This window comes from Episyrphus balteatus, chromosome 4 (assembly GCF_945859705.1).
Source record: "Episyrphus balteatus chromosome 4, idEpiBalt1.1, whole genome shotgun sequence".
Taxonomy (NCBI): domain Eukaryota; kingdom Metazoa; phylum Arthropoda; class Insecta; order Diptera; family Syrphidae; genus Episyrphus; species Episyrphus balteatus.
This window is the reverse complement of record NC_079137.1, coordinates 29,554,940-29,575,859: the sequence shown is the minus strand read 5'-3', so window position 1 is coordinate 29,575,859 and position 20,920 is coordinate 29,554,940. Positions and strand designations below refer to the sequence as shown.

At 30.7% G+C, this 20,920-nt stretch overlaps 1 protein-coding gene across 1 annotated transcript in view; it reads right to left on the bottom strand.

The window, feature by feature from the left end:
- The window catches only part of LOC129920112 (7SK snRNA methylphosphate capping enzyme bin3), a 104,424-nt gene extending 86,304 nt beyond the window's left edge, over positions 1-18,120 (bottom strand). Inside the window, exon 1 of the mRNA XM_056001312.1 lies at positions 17,865-18,120. The gene's annotated coding sequence lies outside the window, so the exon portion shown is untranslated. The remainder of the gene's footprint in view (positions 1-17,864) is intronic.
- Between the last annotated feature and the right edge of the window lie 2,800 nt (positions 18,121-20,920).

Sequence of the window (20,920 nt, the reverse complement as noted above, 5' to 3'; positions counted from 1 at the left end):
TGTCTTGTTTTGTTTTTTTTTTTATATGAGTTCTCTCTGCAAATGCATTTTGCAATCTCTCATAAACAAATATCAATGATAAAAAAAATATTACGTTGACTTTACTTGACGACTAAACTAAACAACAAACCGTAGCAATAAACAAATTTACTTTTCTGTGTTATTTTTACTCAGACTCAAACTTTATAGCGCGGAGCACAGTGGGTTAGAATGAAAACGAATTTGGCAGTAATTAAAAATCCAAGGCTAAAAGCATGAATTCTACAATTTTTTTTAGGTTAGACTGACTTTTGAAAGCATATAAATTATTATATAATATAATTATTCGTTCAGTAACTTAGAACTTTCCCAGTTTTTGACAATTTAAAACTGAACATTTGGGTCCATAAAGTAATAAAATTTACTACAAATTCAAAATAAGTCTTCATAAGATCTTAACTATTGCTTTTCAGAATTTTAACTTAAGAATTGATTTCGAATCAATAGTAGAAGTACATGTTGAAATTTTTCTTAAATCTCGAGTTAAACGGCCATATTATTCACTTTGCTTCCTAGTGGTTTCAGCATGAAACAACCTATTAATTACACTGGTCGGCAATGGATATAGAGCAAGAACCCAACCCTACTTTTCGAGAGGAATTTTGTGTGCTGAGTCCGAATCTGAAGTCAAAATTTCACTGGCACGTCACGTTTTTGAAATAATTGAATATTAATAGGTCAAAAACGCGTTTGTTTGGGTACATTTGACATCGAATTACATCACCGTTAATTTTTTTTTTGTAAAACTACTTATGCAGTCTCAAAACGCCATATTGACACGTCCTAAAGGTATTTATATTTTTTCAAAATTATTTTTTTTCTCAAAGATATTGAAAAAAGAAATTTATGATAGATATCTCAAAATCTTGATTATTTTTTTCAAAGTAATGAATGGTTTTTTGAATCAAATTCCATCTTGCGTCTTCTGATTTTAACTTATAAAGAGCAACATATTACGGAAAATATATATTTTTGACTAAACATAAAAAAAAACTCAATTAAAAATTAGTTTTTGAAGCTTTATAGCGAAAATAGTGATGAGTATAGCTCAAAAACTAGACGTGATAGAAAAAATCTGTAAACAGTTTTGAATTCAGCACACTAAAGTCATTCAAAATCACCTTATAAAGTTCTTGCTCCCGAATTTGTTTTAGTTTTTTGCCGACCAGTGTTATTTTTTATTTTTTGTTGCAATAATCAAAATTTGAAAATTAGTGCATGAGCTATTGCATTATGAGTACTACGACCAACAAGAAATTTTATAACTGTATAAAAGTTAATATTTAGTTTTAAAAAATGCAGGATTTGTGAGGGTTTTCTCAATTTTTTCAAGTAGCCTTAAGCTTAGAGCTAAAAAATTAAACATCGGTAACACTGAAAGAGAATGATTATAATGGTTCTTCAATCTATGGAATATGTAAACATGTTTTTATCCAGAAAATTACTTTTTGGTAAAACACATTGGTTTTTATGCGCATTTTTATCTTTTAGTTTTTTTTTACTAAAAATAGGACTTCCACTTTTGTACTCTCAGTACAAAACATTCCTTATACAATGTTATAACTAGTACAATCATAATTTTTTCGTTTTGGTGTGTAATTAGAAAATATCAAAACTTTTTCTCAAGATTTTTGTAAATTTTTCGTGAAAAAAATAAAAAAAAAAATTACTCCGGGAGCAAAAAAAAATTCAAATCCATAATATTCACTACTTTAATCCAATTTTTTAAATCGAAATCCAAATAAATTTAAACTGCTCTCTGGAGGCCTGTTTAACTTTATAAATCCAGATGTAAAAGTCATATTCAAAATGTTCAGTTGTGTTTTCAACTATTTTGGAGAAATAAGGATGAATGCAAATTATAAAAAATTTATTGAATAATCACATAATTAATTCTGCATTTATGCATTTATGAAATTCGGAGCGATTGGCTTAAAAATTAACTCTAATCCAAACTTAATCCAGAGTGAAAAATATGGCCGTAAAAAATCTCAAGTTGGACAGTTTAAAACATATCACTGGGATATTTTTGACAGTCAATACAAATAAAGTGAATTTCATATTTAAAATGCAATAATTTTTCTAGATTGAGCTAGAAAATGTTTCTTTTTGTCAAGGTTGCACGCAGTAAATAACTTATCAACAATAAAAACAAAATTAGTAATAATATGCAGCCTAGCAACAAAATCAAGCTTCTTCAAAACAAATCCCTCAAATTCGAAAAAAAATAATAAATGAAAACCCTATAAGAAGAAGGTACCTACATTTTTTTTTGTATTAAAATGATTTTAATTTTGTCCAACTTTAGATTAAATTTCTCCCATCATTACTCTGCTACACTTCCATTCTCTTGCCTCTTTTCAAGAGCTTTCGTTAAATGTGTGTTTATTTTTTTTTTTATTTTTTTTTTTTTTGTTATTCATTTTATTTCTATGTTACACTGACCGATGATGACCGCAGAAAAAATTTATACAGGAGCTTGTTGTCGTTAGAAAAAAAAAAAAAGTGACCAACCTAATACTAGCTTACTAAACCCCAGACCTATCCAACTTGCTCGTCGCGTGTGTAATACTATTCTTTATTTTCCTAACTTCTGTACAAAAACACAAATTACATTTAAGTTTGGCATTTGGCTTGTTATATTTTCTTGTTAACTTTTTTTAAGCCCCACATTCCCTTCATCACCTTCAATCGACCGCAAAAAACCCTTTTCATTTTTATTAAATAATTCTTAAGAAAGCTTTAATGATATTTAATGTCACTCTGCATTTCACCCAAAAGTGTAAGTATGCTTTGAAAGCGAACGTGTGCTTTTTTTGTGCGCTCACTGCTGATGCAAATACGTCAAATGTTTTCTTAAAATAGCTTTAAAACATTGTTTTCTATTTATAAATAAAGTTCAGAAACACTTACAAGTTGATAGAAGTTCAGATGAGATGAAACAATAATAATTAAAATGATTTATTAAAGCGCAAAGTCATAAGAAATAGATAACACCAATCCTACGCGCATTTTATTGTTGCTTCATGTATTAGTGTATGTATTTGTTTGTTTGTATGTAGATATTATGTGTCGTATTTATTTGAATCCAGATTTTGAAATTCTCTCGATGTGAGATAATGACGAAATAACGATTAACGACCAACAATGGATGGAGGAGATTGAAGGAATGGACGAATGGGGATGATGGTTGACTATGACTACACGACTACGACAATAACGAAGATGTTAATGATGATGATGATGACTATGACTGACGCTTGAATGATTTGCCTACTTAATTATCTCTGACTCACAATTTGCTACGCTTTAGCTTGACTATCTTCCTCCTCCGCCTTCTCATTTATTCAAGTGCCTACACATTTAAGAAAAAGTGTTGCCATTTTGAAACAACATTTTAAATAAAGATTGGGGCAAAATAGATGACAGCAGGAAAAAAGCTGGTATTGAATGAAGAATTTTCGACAGTAAATACAATTAAGGGCAAATATTAATTTATGAAAAAAAATAAAAAATTATTACACTGCTGTGATTGAATGATGCTTCTAGTGTCAATATAAATCCTAATGTTTAAAATGTTAAAACTTTTTCAAATGTTTTTATATAAAATGAATAGGTTAATAAATTATACGATGAACAGATTAATATTTTTTTTTTAAGAGTATTTGATTTTTTTTATATAAAACCCTAGTATCGTTTTTTTTATTTGTGTTTTTTTGGTAACTCATTACTTAGCTCAGTAAAATTTTGCACGGGAAACAACAACAAATGATTGCTAAGGATAAACAAAAGGTTTTTATTTGTTGCTTTAAAGAGGAAATTTTTTTCTAAACTTATACATTTTTGACACTTCAACAAAAAAGGATTATTAAAAATAAATAAAAGTAATCGTTTGTTGCTGTTTACCGCATAAAATGTTTACTCCGTAAAATACTAATTACCAATAAAACACGGCTATAATTATTTTTTCTGCATAAATATCTCTTAATTTTGTATTCTAAACACAAAACAAAGAGAAATAATTTAGCTATTAATAAATGCTTTTGTTCAGATACAGATTTACAAGGTAAACCTGATTTTATTCCAAATTGACAATTTGGGCGCCATCTTTGGTTTTATTTTTTTTTTTTGTTATTAAAATTTTGTGAGGCAATAAATGTTTGTTTGTTTATGATTTATTCAATCAAAAACAAAAATTTAACGGATTTGTATGTACAAACATAAAAATGGAGTAACTAACCCATCTGTTAAATTTCGGTTAGTTTAAACTCATATTTTAAGTGATATTATTTTGCGGATGTCGGTTAAAAAGGTATTAACATTGATTAGTCAATAACCAGCGTAACCGCTTGTGTTCTTAGCTGCACCCATCAAAAGATTAGTAATGGTTACACCTGACTTCAGTGTCAAGACACTTTGTTCAGATTGAAATAGCGTTGAGATTATTTTACCCACAGGTCACTATAAAAGTTCAAAATTGTTTACAAGAACACATCAAAATAACTCAGCTTCAAAAAATTACAATATATATGTATTTATTAACTCTTAAGAGTAGGTACCTACTTACCAATTTGGTTAAAATGTTTTAGTCAAAAGAAAATGTTATGTATGTAGGTATTTATTTCACCATCGGCAATATTTTTTAGGTGCACGAATTCTGTGTGCCGCTATCTAGCAGTGACTAGTAGTGACCTAGAACTTCAGTACCCTAAAGTAAAACGCCTTTAATATAGCACTATAGTTTTAATACACAATCGTTTATTGATTCCTAGTTTCAAAGAAAATTCATCATCTTAAATTTTACCATTATATCATCATCTTCACCAAAATGTTGATTCCATTTTACCATTTGAAGGGTGAGGACATACATCTACTTGTCATTTGCTTAGTTTTGCTTCGTTTTGTTAACTTTTAACTAAAGCCTTAACAGGAACTAAAGATAAGATACTCATTCTTATTGCAAATAAAATTTGTTTCCAAGTTTTATAATGGCATATACTTTTGCTTATTTTTTATTATTAATACCTATTCCACAAGTACTTAAAATAAAGCTTGCAGGCAAGTTTCACTTTAAATAACAACAATAAATAGACTGTCATTATTTAAAACTCTAAAAGCTTTCAAAACAGAAAGACTAGAGTACTCTTTGGAGAGCAGAAAACAGATTAAACGAAACACACTAAACTAAAAAAATATTTCTTTAGTATTCAAACACTACACCTGATTGTAAAAGTGCTTGAAATATTAAATTGGTGTGAACACAACTTAAGAGTCCAAACCAAAAAATGACGTAATACAAAACAAAACAAAAACCTCTGTTTAGTATCACTTTCCGTTAGAAGTCTGAACTAACTACAAAACAAGCCGACTAGTAGGTAATTGGATACAGAAATTTAATACATGTGTTTCGGCTCAGTGGACACATAAACAGCCAATAAACTTCTCTACATTACAATTTTGTTTTTCTCTACACCATTCACATTCATCAACCAAAGAATAATTTTTTTTTAAGTACATATTATTTCAAGTTCATCTTATGACACACTACAAACCAAAAAAGTGGCTACTCTGAACCTGAACCGAATTGCTTTGGGGGCAAAGAATAATCTTCATTATCGTTTCTTGTTTTCTTTTTTTTTTTTTTCGTTTTCTTGTTTCGTGCTCAACGGATGAAAATAAGTACGCAAATTGTGAAGTAGAGCGCAGTGAATAGCTAGCTAGCGCTATGGTATGGCCTTTTCCATAGAGAGTTTGTTTGCTTCCTTTGATTCGTGTAAGCGGGCTATTAAATATGTTATATGGCACAGTTTTTCCTGCCTTCTTTTTCGATATGGAGACCATCATCAAAGCTCTATAGGTTCGTCCGTTCCGTTCCGTCCATCTCTGAAGCACATCTCCGCCCCTAAGGCAATTTCTGTACACTTATGTTGCTTGTTTGCTGTTGGTGGTTAAATATTTCTTTTTTTATGACGCAATCACACAGTATTTTTGTTATATATTTCTTCTTTTTGTGTGAATAGTGTTGCAAGTTTGCAACTCTTTGTCCCAAATGGTGTATCCAAGGCAAGCGCGCGGTATTGGCTCTTCACTAAACAATATTGTAGAAGCTTTCTTTTGAGTTTGAGTTAATCTAAATGGTTGTTTATGACCTCCAAAAAGGTGTGGAGAATGGATTGTTTCATTTCCACTCGACAGGAAATAATTAAATTCTATTTCGCTCCATGAGGCGTTAAATTTTCATGCACGAAATCGTTCTCTTGACTAAACGTACATCGGAAAATGCTGGAAAGACTTTGTTGTTTACAATTTTGCGGATCGAACACGTAGTTTTCGTCCAGTCTACTTCAGGTAGAGTTTTGGATATATATGTATGTATTTGTTAAGACTCAGCATTCGTTCTTGTTTTTGGTTTGCTTCCGTGACCTTTAAGCAAATTTGGCATTTTTTTAATCGCTTTGACAATTACAGTTTTATTTTTATTTCTTTTGGTTGGTAAATGTTTTTTTGTCTCCTACCATATCACTGAGCAATCGAAATGATTCTGGCGCGCTTTGTGTTTATGTATAGTAGTCTTCATTTTTATATAGAGTTTTATGTGAAACTTCAAATTGGCATTTAGCCAAAAAGCTTTGTGTGTTCAATGGGCTACGATGACGACTAAACACAGTGGCACAAACTGTTTAAAGTTTTTGGTTAAAATAAAGGAATTATAACCTCGAAACTTTACAGCTTCTTCAAAATTTTTAAGAATTTTAAGGTCTTACTTTCTCAAGTAAGACCTTTTCTAAAAAATCCTAACAACTCAAGACATAAGCTTTCAATTAAGGGCTCTATCAAAATGTAATATTTATTCCAAAAATAATCATTAATGTATGCATGACTAAGCTCTTGGAGAATAGAATAAATCTTATGAAACCAAAACCAGGTTAAAAAATATACAGTAACACAATTTGTCGTAAATTTTATACCATACTTTGTGACAATTCTTGAAAATACATTGTATTTGTTAATTAAATTATTTTTAACCTCTGTAAGCAGTCATATATCTTCATTTATTAAATGATGCTTGTTCCTACTTAAAAAAAGGTGTTTCTTACGTTCTCTCTTCTATTTCTTTGGAAAAAAAAATAAGACCAAGAACTATCTTTTAATTGAGCTTTTTTGAATTTGTTATTTTTTAAGACAAAGTTGTGCTACTGTCTAAAAATGTCTAGATACGAACAACCCCACCCCCTTCCGTATTCCAATTCCAAATTTTAATGAGCAATCCATGTGACACACACAACCAAAACTAACAGTATTGTTTTTTCTTTTTTTCTGTTTTCTTTTTACTGTCGCGTTGTGTCATTTTCGCATAATTAAAAGTTAAAATTACCTCGAAGTTGTTTTTGTGTTTTGGCGGCTGGTACTGATGGCGAATTTCTTGCACAGAACAACGTTAATTCTCAATTAAACGATGGCAGCATCCTGCTGATGAGGAGGACTACTAGGCCAATAGCTATGAGATGTTTTTGTTTCTTATATTAATTTTGTTTTGTTTTACTCAGTATTATCTAGGTACAATGTATACATATACATTGTATTATTATAGTCGAAGTGAATAGGTTGCATGTTGATAAGTTTTTGCAAACCTAGTTCTACATTAAGTTTAATTTAACCATGGGAATTGGGAAGATAATTTATGAGAATGCAATCACATCATTATCCAAAATTTTGTTTGCAACTCACTGATTCCAGTTTGGCTTTCCAACTGGTAAAAATTTAAGAATTATATATATATATAAAAAAAATACTATGGTTAAAGTTTTGCAATTATTACAATGTAGTCTTAGATTAACCCATTCTCTCCCATTGTACTTTTTAAAGTACAGCGAAATGCATTGACATTTTGTGCATGCAAAAGCAGTCGGGGTCATAAAATATTCGTTTAAAGATGCTTTTTAGATTTAACTGAGTGTTTTTGATTTTTTCAAATACATTTATCTTTAAAAAATTGAATTAGGGTGTACCAAATTGTCTTTTTGCGCGAAGCATTTTAAATTATTTTTCTTTTTGCTTCTGTCGAAAAAGTTTGTATATAAAAAAAATTTTAATTGACCAAATGTTTTGCTTATTTCTGCAATAATCAATTGGAAATAAACCCAAAATTAAGAAAATAATAAATTTTATCATATTTGTATACATAAATACGGAGATAAGCAAAGCTAAAGTTAAATGTACTTTAAAAAGTACAATGGGATCATACATACATTTTTCTTTCAAGTACTTTGAATGGATTTTATAACTATCCCCAGTATAAATTTGTATGAAAATTTTTTCCAAAACTTTGGTGCTGCCCTAGAACATAAAAATAACAATTCGGAAGTAGTCAACGCTTATATAGTTGGCTCAGAGAATTAAGGCTCAGGGACATTATGCCCAATTTATGGGGCTTATGACCCACTCAAGTGGAACATTAGTCCCAAATAAAATTTCGATTTTGGTACTTATGTCCCATCATATTGGAACATCAGTCCATACCAGAATTTTATGGAGCTATACCTCACCTGGCAAATTTGTTTTCAAAAGGTATCCAACAAAAGGATTCTTTAAATCCAGATTCCTCAAATGCAACTTCGCACCTACCCCATATCCAATAGTGCGTCCGAGCAGGGGGTTGCAGGGAAGCAGTATGCACTCCTTCCCCTCCTAAACATATTTCACTAATACTGAGTGCAAGCACTGTATAATATGTAAGCAATAATGGTGTGTAAACAATAGTGGACACTTTATAGGATTTGTGGACGTGTGAGGTTAATGTCCCTAGGCCTTATATCCCTAATTTCTTGACCATTGGACAGTATGACAGATAAAGAAGACACCGATATTGACAACATAAAATAATAGAGCTACCATAATGTTCGACTTAAAATTACAAAAGCACTAACAATCCAATATCTCAAAAATTGCATTATAGAGAGCGCTAGACAACAGTTTAAAAAAAAAAAACTGCCTAATCAACTAAAGTGTCGCAAATGTCATCTATGGTAAAAATGTTGCTGTGGAATGTGTAATGTTAAACTATGCATTGCGAAAGAGTGTTTTGAAAATTCTCATATTTATTAGAAATAATATGGTATGCATGATCCCATTGTACTAAAAAAAGTACACCCCCATAACTCATTACCAACAATTTTTAAAAATAACTTTTCTTTTTATATATCTTAACTTTTAGCTAAATAAACAGAAAATATCATAAAAATATATTATTTTTAATTTTTACTATACTTGGGTGCTAATGGGTTAATATATAAGCCGTGTTTTATTTTTTTTTTTTGTGATCCAGATCAGATCATTTTTTTTATAAGCGTTAATTTAAAACAATACAAGTCTTCATGAGGGAAAACATTTGTGATTAAAAGCATAAAATAGTCTGATATCAGTGGACTGATAGTCTCGATAGTTAACAGACTAACACTTTTCAACTTCGAAGCAGAAAATCATAGCACATACTTTCTTATAATGTATCATCATTAACTTAAGTCAAGATCTGGTACTGTCTAAGTTATACGTAACCAAAAGGAGAAAATTAAAGATTTGAATTTTAAATTTTTATTAATTTTTATTATTTTTTCTTCGTTATTGGAAAATAATTATTTCTTTAACATAATTGATTTGTGGACTTATAACCCACCCAAGTGAGTCAGTAGTCCATTATGGACTTTTGGCCCGTGGACTTATGACCCTGCACCATTCCAATTATGCTACACAATTGTAATTTTTTTTTTTTTTTTTGTCTATATCCTCAAGTTGAATGTTGTAAACTGTTGTTGGGTGGAGTTAGTTGCAGAAGTTATTTCTCCAAATTAACAAAGTCGCTTGCGATTTAAATTCATGTTCTCTTGTTCGTCTTTGCAGGTTTCTGTTCGGGCTTTGTAGCTTTAAATACAAATGTTTCTATTTTGAAGGATACGTTTATGCTATGTTTCCTTTCTGTCAACCCGAAAATAAATAAGAATAAGATAAGTAACATGTTTGTAGTGTTTTTCTAATCGTGTCAAGTTCAAGGACACCGCGATATATTTTCAAATGAAATGCCAGATAAATTAATTCGCTAAATCAAACTACGATAACATATCTACAAAAAAAAACACAAAAAAGTATATTAAATTAAGCTATGCAAGTCTTAACTGTCACTAAATAAAAACCCACATGAGAAGAATGAGCGTCAACATATCTAACTTATGCAGAGTGTCAGGATGAAGAGGCATAGGGGTGTAAGATCATTTACACGTAAGTCAAAAGAGAAAAAACACCCCACAAAGAATACTATTTCATTATTTCAATGAATAGGAGGAATAGAATGACGTCTTTATAAAGCCACTTGAGAAATATACTGAAATTCAGAACTCAAAAAACGTCTGTAAATAACAACATTTCAGACTCTACAACAGTTGCTACTGGAGTTCCACAAGGAACAATCCTAGGAGTGCTTCTTTTTCTTCTTTACATCAATGATATGGAAAAAGTAGTTCAATATTCCAAATTGGTCCTATTTGCAGATGATAGTTTAATTTATTTAAGTGGAAAAGATATTAAAACTGTAAATGAACAAATTCAAAGTGATTTAAACAATATTTCTACTTGGCTAAACATGAATAAACGTATCCTTAATACTTCAAAAACAAAATTTATGATACTCAATAAACCTGTCTCCCTGTCCCAATTAAATTCTCAAATTCAAATCAATAATCAAAACATAGAAGAAGTATCATCTATCAAATATCTTGGTGTTGTGCTTGATAATCAATTATCTTTTAATGAACATAAAGACTTAATATGCAATAAAGTATCTTAAAAATTAGGAGTTCTTAGAAGAACCCGAAGAAATATATCAAAAGATAGTGCAATAAAAGTTTTTAATGTGACTGTAAAACCTCATTTTGAATACTGTGCAAGTCTCCTCTTTACATGTAACATAACACAAAAAATGAGAATTCAAAAATTTCAAAACAAAGCCATGCGTGTTATATTAAAATGTGATCGTTATTCCTCTTCAACTGCAATGCTACAATGATTAAATTGGTTAAATATAAATCAAAGACTTTTCATGATGGCAATGGTGTTTGTTTTCAAAATAAAACACAATATGTGTCCTGAATATCTTAAATCAATAATACCTACAAATAGAATTATACAATATAGTTTGCGAAACATTGAAGAATTCAACATCATTCGAACGAGAACGACAAGAGCACAATCCAGTATAATCTATATGGCACTACAAGCATATAATAATCTTGCACTGAATATATAAGAAATGTAAACAATTAAGATCAATTTAAAAATCAAGTAATCATTTATGCAAAATCAAATATTTAATGTTAAATGTTTTTTATTTTACTTAAATTACTGATCAAAATTTGAATGTAACTTTAAAAAACTGTAAATTTTTGTTTAGACCTTAATGGCCATTAGCCAAATAAATTTCAAATAAATAAATAAATTCATTAACTTTCATTCCCGTTTCATTCACCTCTTCAAAGCTAGCCTTTAGTATTAACTCAGATACGGATATTCGAAATTGCCAATCCATGGTTTATCTGACAAGTTTTTGAACACATTAACTAAATTCAATTAATGACCGCTTTCAATTATTTGACAGTAAGATATAAAATATTGTGCTGTCCGTTGTAAACCAATAAATACAACATAAGAGCAATGTAAATTCACCGAAAAACAAAGTTTCTAGTATCGCCAATCAAATCTTCCATTTCCTTTGAACTCATTTCGAAAAGCTTTTTTATTATAATGTATGTACATATATGTATGTTTCTTTGTTAAGCTATACTTTCATACATCAAACATAATTCTAAGAAAAATAAACTGATGCCATATTGATTAACTTGTTTCTTAAATCAGATAAAAGTTTCTAGTAAATATTTATTTACCTGAAAGCATATCATCTTTTGAGAAGCCACTTTCATACAATATTCAATTTTTCATCCATGAAAACTTTCTCGTCGCACTCAAGGGTATTTTGTAGAGAAATAAAGTGAAACCTCAGATTTAGAAAATAAATGTCTTTTTATATCAAGGATAAGTTTTTTTCAGATACGAGTATACAATATTCAAGTTTAAATGTCACCTGCAGCCAGCAAAATAACTAACCTGGGTTGCAAATTGATAACTTTTTTTTGTATGCACAATAAATAAAAATCAATATTTTTCCCCATTCGATACCTAAATCAAAACTTTATCAAAATATAATTAATTTAGCTATACAAACATATAAATATGTATATAATAATAAACAGAGCTGCTGCCTGCACAACGAAGCTATTATAACGCTACAACATTTAATTAGGGAAACAACCCGACCAACGTAATTTGATAAGAACCACTTGCAGTTGGCACGATATTCGTTCGGATACAGGATTTGATTTACACAGACCTCATTAGTCATACCTGTCGGTCATGAAATATCACGATAGAAAAGAAAAATCTATTTGGAAAATAAATATTTATAACGATGTTATGATAATACATTTAGGGGAATTAAAAGTACCTATTTATCGAAGAAGCGTTTTGTGTTGATGCATTAGAGATAAAGTATTTTTTGTTTTATATTTTAAATTTTTGTGTTATGTTAAAAACTAACCAAGCGAAAATGTGTTCACAAGCTTTATTTAATGGCTGAGCAAGTTTAACACTGAATCAATAAATCTTAATGTAATATATTTTGAAATTAAACCTTGAATACTAATGAACAATTGCAATCATTATAAACAAAATAAAAAATATAGCAAAAGCCATAGGGCTAACAAAAAAATATGTAATTGAAATGGTTTTGGAACAAAAAATGAAGTGCTTTTACGAAGTTTTTTTTTGTAAATGGTCAGCAATTTGTATTTGCTTTGATTCATAGAATATGGGGGCTGCAGGTTTTGCTGGATGAAAAATTACACTGACGAAAAACCATCTGATCCGAAATAGGTATTTAAATAATCCAGGAGCTGAAAAAACCACTACTTCCACCAAAAACGTATATCATTTTCATTACAAAGACCAAGGTGTGCCACAAACCTTTTATCGATTCCACACATTACCTCCCTTTCCAGTCTTAATTCAAATGAAAAACTAAAAACTTCCTTATTCAAACATTAAAACACAGAAACAAAACAAACCCCTTTTCTAGGAATCTTTAAAGCATAATTTTTTATTTTTTTTTTAACGAAAGCAAATGTATTGATTTGATTTCACACTTGAAAAGATTCCGTTCGTTTCGCTTGGGATGGCAAATGCCAATAAATTCCTTTAAAATCATATCCAATCAATAAGTACGTGCTCACCTGCTTATCTGACTTCTTTTCTCATTATAAATAACAAACTTATTTAAGATTGCCGATAAAGTCACTTGCGTGACCCTTAATACATAACAATTGCCATCCCTTAAATTGTACTTATTTTCCTTAATATTCTTGTCGACTCGAAAATAATATATTCCACCATTCTGACCGAACGACCTCCCAACCGCCTCACAAATAGCTTCAAACTAATTGGCTTATAAATTATTTTATTATTTCTCGTTATGAAAGGGAACATTTTATGTACACATACATACAAACAAAACAAACTTACAAAAATGACTACAAATCCAGACTGATAATGGCTACTATCAAACAAACAAAACAAAAAAAAAAACGAAATTAACTTACATCTTTTTTTTTGCTGTTACATAAGCTCTATCGTCAAAAGGAAAACTTGCTAAAAATAAGGATCTGGCCGCCACAAAAACCTACAAATTAATTAAGGGACATTCATTCGGCTGGATGCCTCTTTACATTTAAATGCTTCTCACTTCTCACCCAAGATTCTCGTCTCAACCCTCAACCTAACCAAGAGCGCATTTCGAGCAAGTAAAAACTCATCCAACGATAAAACAAAAATAAATTATCCCCAAGGGTATATTAAACTACAAGGTCATTGAAGAATACCGAGAGAAGGAAGAACAACACCAAAGCGCCGTCGTCGTCATCGCCATCACCATCGTCAGTCGTCATCGTCACTGCTGCTATCGTCTTTGTCGTTGTCGTTGTGTACACCCTCATTACAAAATCTGGCAGACACTCCACATCCACATCTACAACGACAACGAAGAGCAAGCAATTTAAATCAAAATAAGTGCAATACCCACCTACTCTCTCGCAAAATCCACCCCATGTTCTATTAAAACAAACTCAAACGGAAGGAGCACAATGAACTATACGAACATTCTTACCTAACTACCATCCACTAAGATTCGATCATAATATTAGTGAATGTTTAAGGGGTTCTCTCTCGCTCTCGAGCAACACTATAGCAATCTGTGTAGTTTGTAGAAGATCTCCAAATGTAATTTCAAACTTCCGCAACAGAATAATTATGACCATGTTTACATTTTTTAAAAATTTATTTATTTATTTATGAGAGTAGGAGTGAATGAGGAGAAAATAACATAGTTTGTTTGCGAGTTGTCTTTACCTTTATCTGAAACAGCATAGTGATGTTTCCAAGCGCAGGCGGATTAGCATATAAACACGTGTCTGTAAGCCCGAAACCTACCCATGTTTCTGGTAGGAAAAAAAGTGCGACTTTAAAAAATTATTTAGTTTGTCTGCAACCAATAAACGAGGCATTATAAAAAATATAAGTAAGATATACCTAACAAGGAGGAATAATTTTAAAGAAGAAATAGCAAGCCCTTGAACTTAAGTGAAAATTGGAGTTTATTTTGAAAAAAAAAAATCAAGTAAATTGTTAGGTACCAAGAGTAGCTACTACTCGTAATAGAATAGAACTATTGAATAATTACAAATTGTAATTATTCAATGCCCTACAGTTTGTCACTTTAAAATCTACAAAATAATGAAGTAGGCACTGAAAGTTATATGTTAAGTGTGTGGATCAAAATCAAAACCCATTATATCCACTTTTTAAAAAAAATGACTTAGGTATGAGATTTTGTTCTTATTATTCAGGGTGAGGAAATTTTTTACTCTCTCGTGAGCTCTCTCTTCTACACAATTTTTGAAGTTGGGAACAGACTCTGACCAAAAATAACCAAATATTACTATATTCGGCAGTTTAAAACTGAGTGTGGAACGGACCTAATACAATTGTTTCCATCAAACAGCTTACTGAGAAATGTCAACAAACTTTGAAGCCGAAATTTGTACACTACGTCGGAAGGAAGATTTTAACTCATTTTTTAGTTGTATTTAGGCAATCAGAACGAGTTGAATACGTAGTCACTAGATTCGTTACTGCGCCTAATATCAGTCTATACAAAACAAATTACAAAATTGTTTATGGTGCAAATGAAATCAGTGAGTCATAAGAAAAAAAAAACTGACCTAAATGTTTTACGAGTGTCAACCATTGAAAACGTCGAACGTATAGCTTAATCTACTCATCATAAAACTTTATCAAGGACTTCAAATACTAATATTTATCGCCCTTTAACTTTACTTTTTATGGTTGAAATAAAATACATACATACGTAGGTAGGAAGACCCTGTGTAGTAATACGCCATGGCATTTGACAACTCAGATACTTCGTTCTTCTTCAAACCTTCTTAGGTTGATATTTTGCAAATCAATCCTTTGAACCTTAACTTTGAATATCCCAAGAGCTCATTCTGAGGGGAACACCAGGAACCAGGATGTTAAGTATTTTATAAAGCGTTCCTTCTGGTTCTCCATTTGTTTTTAGCTTAAAATTAAGGGATTGGCAGGAGAAAGATCTTTTCAAATTTAATTATGGAGCTTTCGATTAATGGCGCGGCGGTAAATTTCATTTTTCTATCTGACAACTAAAATAGTATTATAAACTCCTCAATGACCCTACTTCTGCGTTTGGAGCGTTACTTCATGCTGATTCACTTGTTGAAAACCTAGGTACAACATTGCATTGCATTTTTGGGCATTGCTTGCCGTATCCGCAGTTGAAGTTTACAGGTATTACAAAAACAACACGTAGGTAGCTGCCGATAAGAAAAGAAGCCAAATCCAGCTGCGGATAGAATTTTTCAAGGAATGTATTACTTTCTTCTTTCTTTTATCTTGGTGAGCTCATATCAATTTTTGTTTAAATTTGGTATTTGGGAAAGGCTTTAAAAGTGAAGGGAAGATACCGGAATTGCCTTGTTCATTCCTTCTGCCTACTTGCATACTATTTCGCACAGATTTTAGGTATTTACTAATTTTCTGAACGCTTGTTGTTTAAGTCTGATAATTTTTTTCTATGAGGATTGTCACTTTAGTCACCTGCGGGTTTCGTTCATACGAGTCAAAAAGCTTTGCCGCACGATCGACTCATGAAAAGTCGGCATAAAAACCACCCTCCAGGTTACTCTTGAACAGTGCACAAGTATCACAAAACATTGCAATTGATTTAACTTAAACAATTCTTGAGTATTTTAAATCTGGGATTTTATGATCTATGAATTTTTAAAGCAATTAAAAAACTAATCATCTCAAGGGATTTAAATTTTATTAGACTTTAAGTACAATTAAAATTTTTAGATTTTTTTTTTCTTTTTTTTTTTAATCTGCGCGCACTAAAGGGGTTTTGGGTGTTCTTAATATGTATGAACTTAATAACTTACTTTTGTCGTCTAATTACATTTTTTATATTTCAATCAAGTGTAAAATTTGTTTAAATTTTATTTATAAATTAACATGTATATTGCACTATTTGATTGAAAACGGAAAAACTATTGTAAATTGTATTTGAAAACTAAACAGAACAGAAACTTAAAACCTATTAACCTTCCATTATCGTTATCAAACAAATAAACAAAAATTAAAATAAAATTCTCCTAAAACGATTGCGCTCTAATAGGCACATTAAAAATCTTAGTCCACCACTGGCACTGGCACTGATATATATTTTCAAAATTGTTGACGACAAACGTTATGTGCACATTCACGTGCTTACAAACAGCTTTTGCCTCCAAACCCCCCTAAATACTTGCCCAAGTTGCTTCCAACCCATCAACAAGCAACTTTTTTAAACACATAGTCATCATATCTTCAAAAAGATTCTCTCAGAGAGCAAACATAATTAGAATTACCTACGCTGCGAACGTAGAGAAGTTTAATATCGACATCGAGTTTGATAAACAAAAGGCAAAATAACAACCAAATGTGAAATACATTTTGGATTACTTGAAATCTTTTGGCATATATCTATTCATTTCCTTCTTTTTGAGAAAATTAAACGTTTTGTAAACGTTTTTGCTAATTTTAAACATGCAATTATAGTTTTCTAATTTTTGCCATTATTACCATAGTTATGAGTTATTCTATATTTATGTCAAATTATTATTGACCTACACTTTTATGATATTACCCTTGGCTCTGGGCCAATTGGAATTGACCTCCAATCCTTAATTACACCTTTGTACTTTTAAACTCATCTAACTTAAGTTAAACAAAAATTTAAGATGCATTTTATCATTTTAGAATTCTAATTTGAATAAATCTTTACGTTAGTTAGTAAGCTTTTTTTCTTCGTGGCAACGCTGACCATTTCTCTTCTTATTCTCTCTCTCAAGTTCATTTAAAAAAAAACTGCATTTTCTAGCAAATATAAATTGCATAGAAACGCACATTGGCAATACTGTTTGAAGATTTTGTTTTTTTTTTCTTTCACTTCTTAAATAAAATCTAGTTTTCTTGCATCTCTTTTCATCCAACAAAAACAAGACAAACATCATTACATACAATACATTATATATTTGCTGTGTGTTAGAGCAGTACAGATGAATATTAAATTAATATTTTAACAAATTATCACTTACCCTCTCTCACTTACTCCAATGGGAAAAGGAACACAAATTTTTCACAAAAATTTATATTAATATAAATTTTAATTTTATAAATGTAGTTCAAGTATTTTTTTAATAAAATCAATAAGTTTTATAATTTAATTATCATGAAATCCAAACACAATTTCATTGGGAATTGAAACGCCCTAAAAAAAATTCACACGAGTTTTTGTTTTTTCTCAGCGCGAAACCAGGTTGAGCAACGTCTGAAAACGAACTGTTCACACAAGCTAGACGAAATTTTTGTTATCGGGTTTTTTCTTTGAGGGAAGATTATTTCAATTTCAATTGTGAATTGGTCTGGAGTAAAGTTAGTGGTGTTTTGGATAATAATGGGTTTGTTCGTCGAGTATGTTTTTATGTTTGGAGAATTTGTAAAATGTGGAGAGATTTATATTAGCTGTGTTCCTTTCGAGGTTGCATTAGTGATTTTCAAATGTTTTAACTGTGGTTTAGAAATTTCTGTCTTCCGAAAAAGGCAACCCTGAAGTGAGCTGAAGTACTTCCTGTTGAAATTCTTCGTTTATTCTTAAACGGTCTGAAAGTAATTCTACCGAAATAAATAATCGAGACTTATAAGAAAAAATGTTTATTCAACATGAGAAAATATTTTGAACTAACAATTATTAAAATCGTTACTACGATAAGTTTCAAACAAAATCAAATGAGTTTTTAACAAAACAAAACAGAACAAGTAATTATATCAAATTAAAGTATAATATTCAACACTTCCAATTGAAACATCTTGTTTATTTAAAGTACTTATACCTGCTTCGACTAGAGCTCAATTGAGATTACAGAATCAAATATAAAAATTGCTACACAATTTGAAGGCTTTTTCCAAAAAGTGTTTTTATAAGAAATTATGTATTTCGTTTAGTTTATGACATATTATTTGCTGTTTTCCCTATTTGACTTTTTTTTCTCACACACCCCCTTGTTGTTGTTTGCTTCCTTGTCTCCTTATTACTCCTTTAACTTATTCAGCTCTATTGTGAGTTTCACGTGAACAAGATTCCACGCGGAAAAATTCAATTTCACTTTTCTCCTATTGTGAGTTCCGGGCGAAAAGTTGTTCACCTTCGGACATCTCCCTGTATTTTTCAACATTTTTTTCAGGTAATTTGCGAGGTATTCGACAGCTCCTCTCTCACTTAAATTTTGTGCCTAGTTTAGCGGAGAATGTAAATTCAATTCGGATGAAACTCATGATGGCTTTTAAAATTCCGAGCGAACAAAAATATTCCGGGCGGAAAACATTCCACGTGAACCTCACAATAGGGCTGATTACTCCCATGGTAGAAGAAGACCAGGTATGATCATTAGAGTCGCCATCTTACAAAATGGAGTAATAAGTTTTTGACGTTTAATTTGGCAAAGTCAAAAGCAACAACAATTTCCAAGACAAATTTGTTTACAACAACAATTTCAATGGGCAGCTGTTAAAAACTTAAGAAGCCATTTTTAAGTTTTGACAGTTCTCGATACAGAGTTTTTTCTAATGATCATACCTTCTCTTTTTATACCATGGATTACTCCTATAACTTGTGATGATCTATTCACAATAACAAATCGGATGTGTTCGTAGAAATTTCCACCTTATTTCTTGGAAAATCTAAGTTCACAACACAAGGGAGTACTAAGAACTAGTACGTTTAAAACTAATACTATATTTCCACCTACCCTAAATCCGAGATTTAGCGAAGTAGATTTAGAATAAATCTCGAAGTGTTTTCACTGGCCAAATCAGATTTATTTTGACATTTCCAAGATTTATTTTGACGTTGGTGTATGACATTTTACAAATCTCAAAAGGAATTCATTAAAAATAAAACTTTTCCCATTACTTTTTAAAACTTTTAGTTATTTTTATTTAAAAATGAATACGTAATTATTGTTTTCAGATCACATTTGTTAATCCTACAAAGCAATGCGGTTGTGGTTAAAGAAAACGTAAGATGATGAAATTTAGAGTACACTGAACGAAAAAAAGCTAATATTTTCTAAACTGGTTGCAATAGAAACTTTTTCTATTCCGTTTCAGAACAGTCAGAAGTGCACCTATCATCCATTTCACCCTGTATAATAACCTAATTTTGAGGAGCTAGCTAGTACCGAGTCCTAACTAGTATTTGGTCCTAAATTGACTGTTCTAGGACTTAGTACCTGACCTGAGTGAAGAAATGAGCTGATACCGATTTGAGTACTAACTTTAGGACTAGGACCGGTATTAGCTCCAGAACTCTGTGAAGAAATCGGCCGTAAGTGTTTTCAGTGCAAATTATTTCGTTTCGTTTGACATCTCAATTGCTTATTTTGGATCTGTTCACAATGGAGTAATGGATGTGTTCGCAGAGTCATCACTTAATTCACTTGGTCATTTCGTGGAATGAAGTCACGAAGTGGAAATTGGGGGCTATAGCAAATACAAATTTCCCTGTGAATGGGCAAGTTCAGGAAATATTAGGGACCAAATATATTTAGATAACGTCATTCTCTAAACGGAAATTTGAGCAAATTGAATAAATTAGTTTGGATACACCATTATTGTCAAATTTCGAAATTTACTTGTGAACTTTAGAGATCGAATGGGGCAGAAACCAAATTTCACTTCATTTTAATAAATAAATAATATTAATTATAACCGTTAATGCACTTTTTACTCGTTTTTCACACAAATAAATTTAATTCTGCTTCCGTAATTCTGTTTTTAAAAACAATCAGCTGTCATATTGACAAAAAAAAAACTTTCCTAATTTTTTAGGGAAAAATTTCCTGCCTAACTTTCCAGTCAGCTTTCTAATGAAATTACCTAAATTGGAAGGATTTTTTTTGACAGTTGACCAATCAGAAGCCGAGAAAATACCTTAATATTTAGTCCCTAACGTTTCTGAACCTGCCCAATGTTTCCCTTATTTACATGGGAATGAAAATTATCCCCAAAAAGGTATCGACAAAAGCAAGCAATACATTTTTCAGAGGAATTCAGCTGTCATTTCACACGAATTTTCGTTCCCTGGAAATAATAA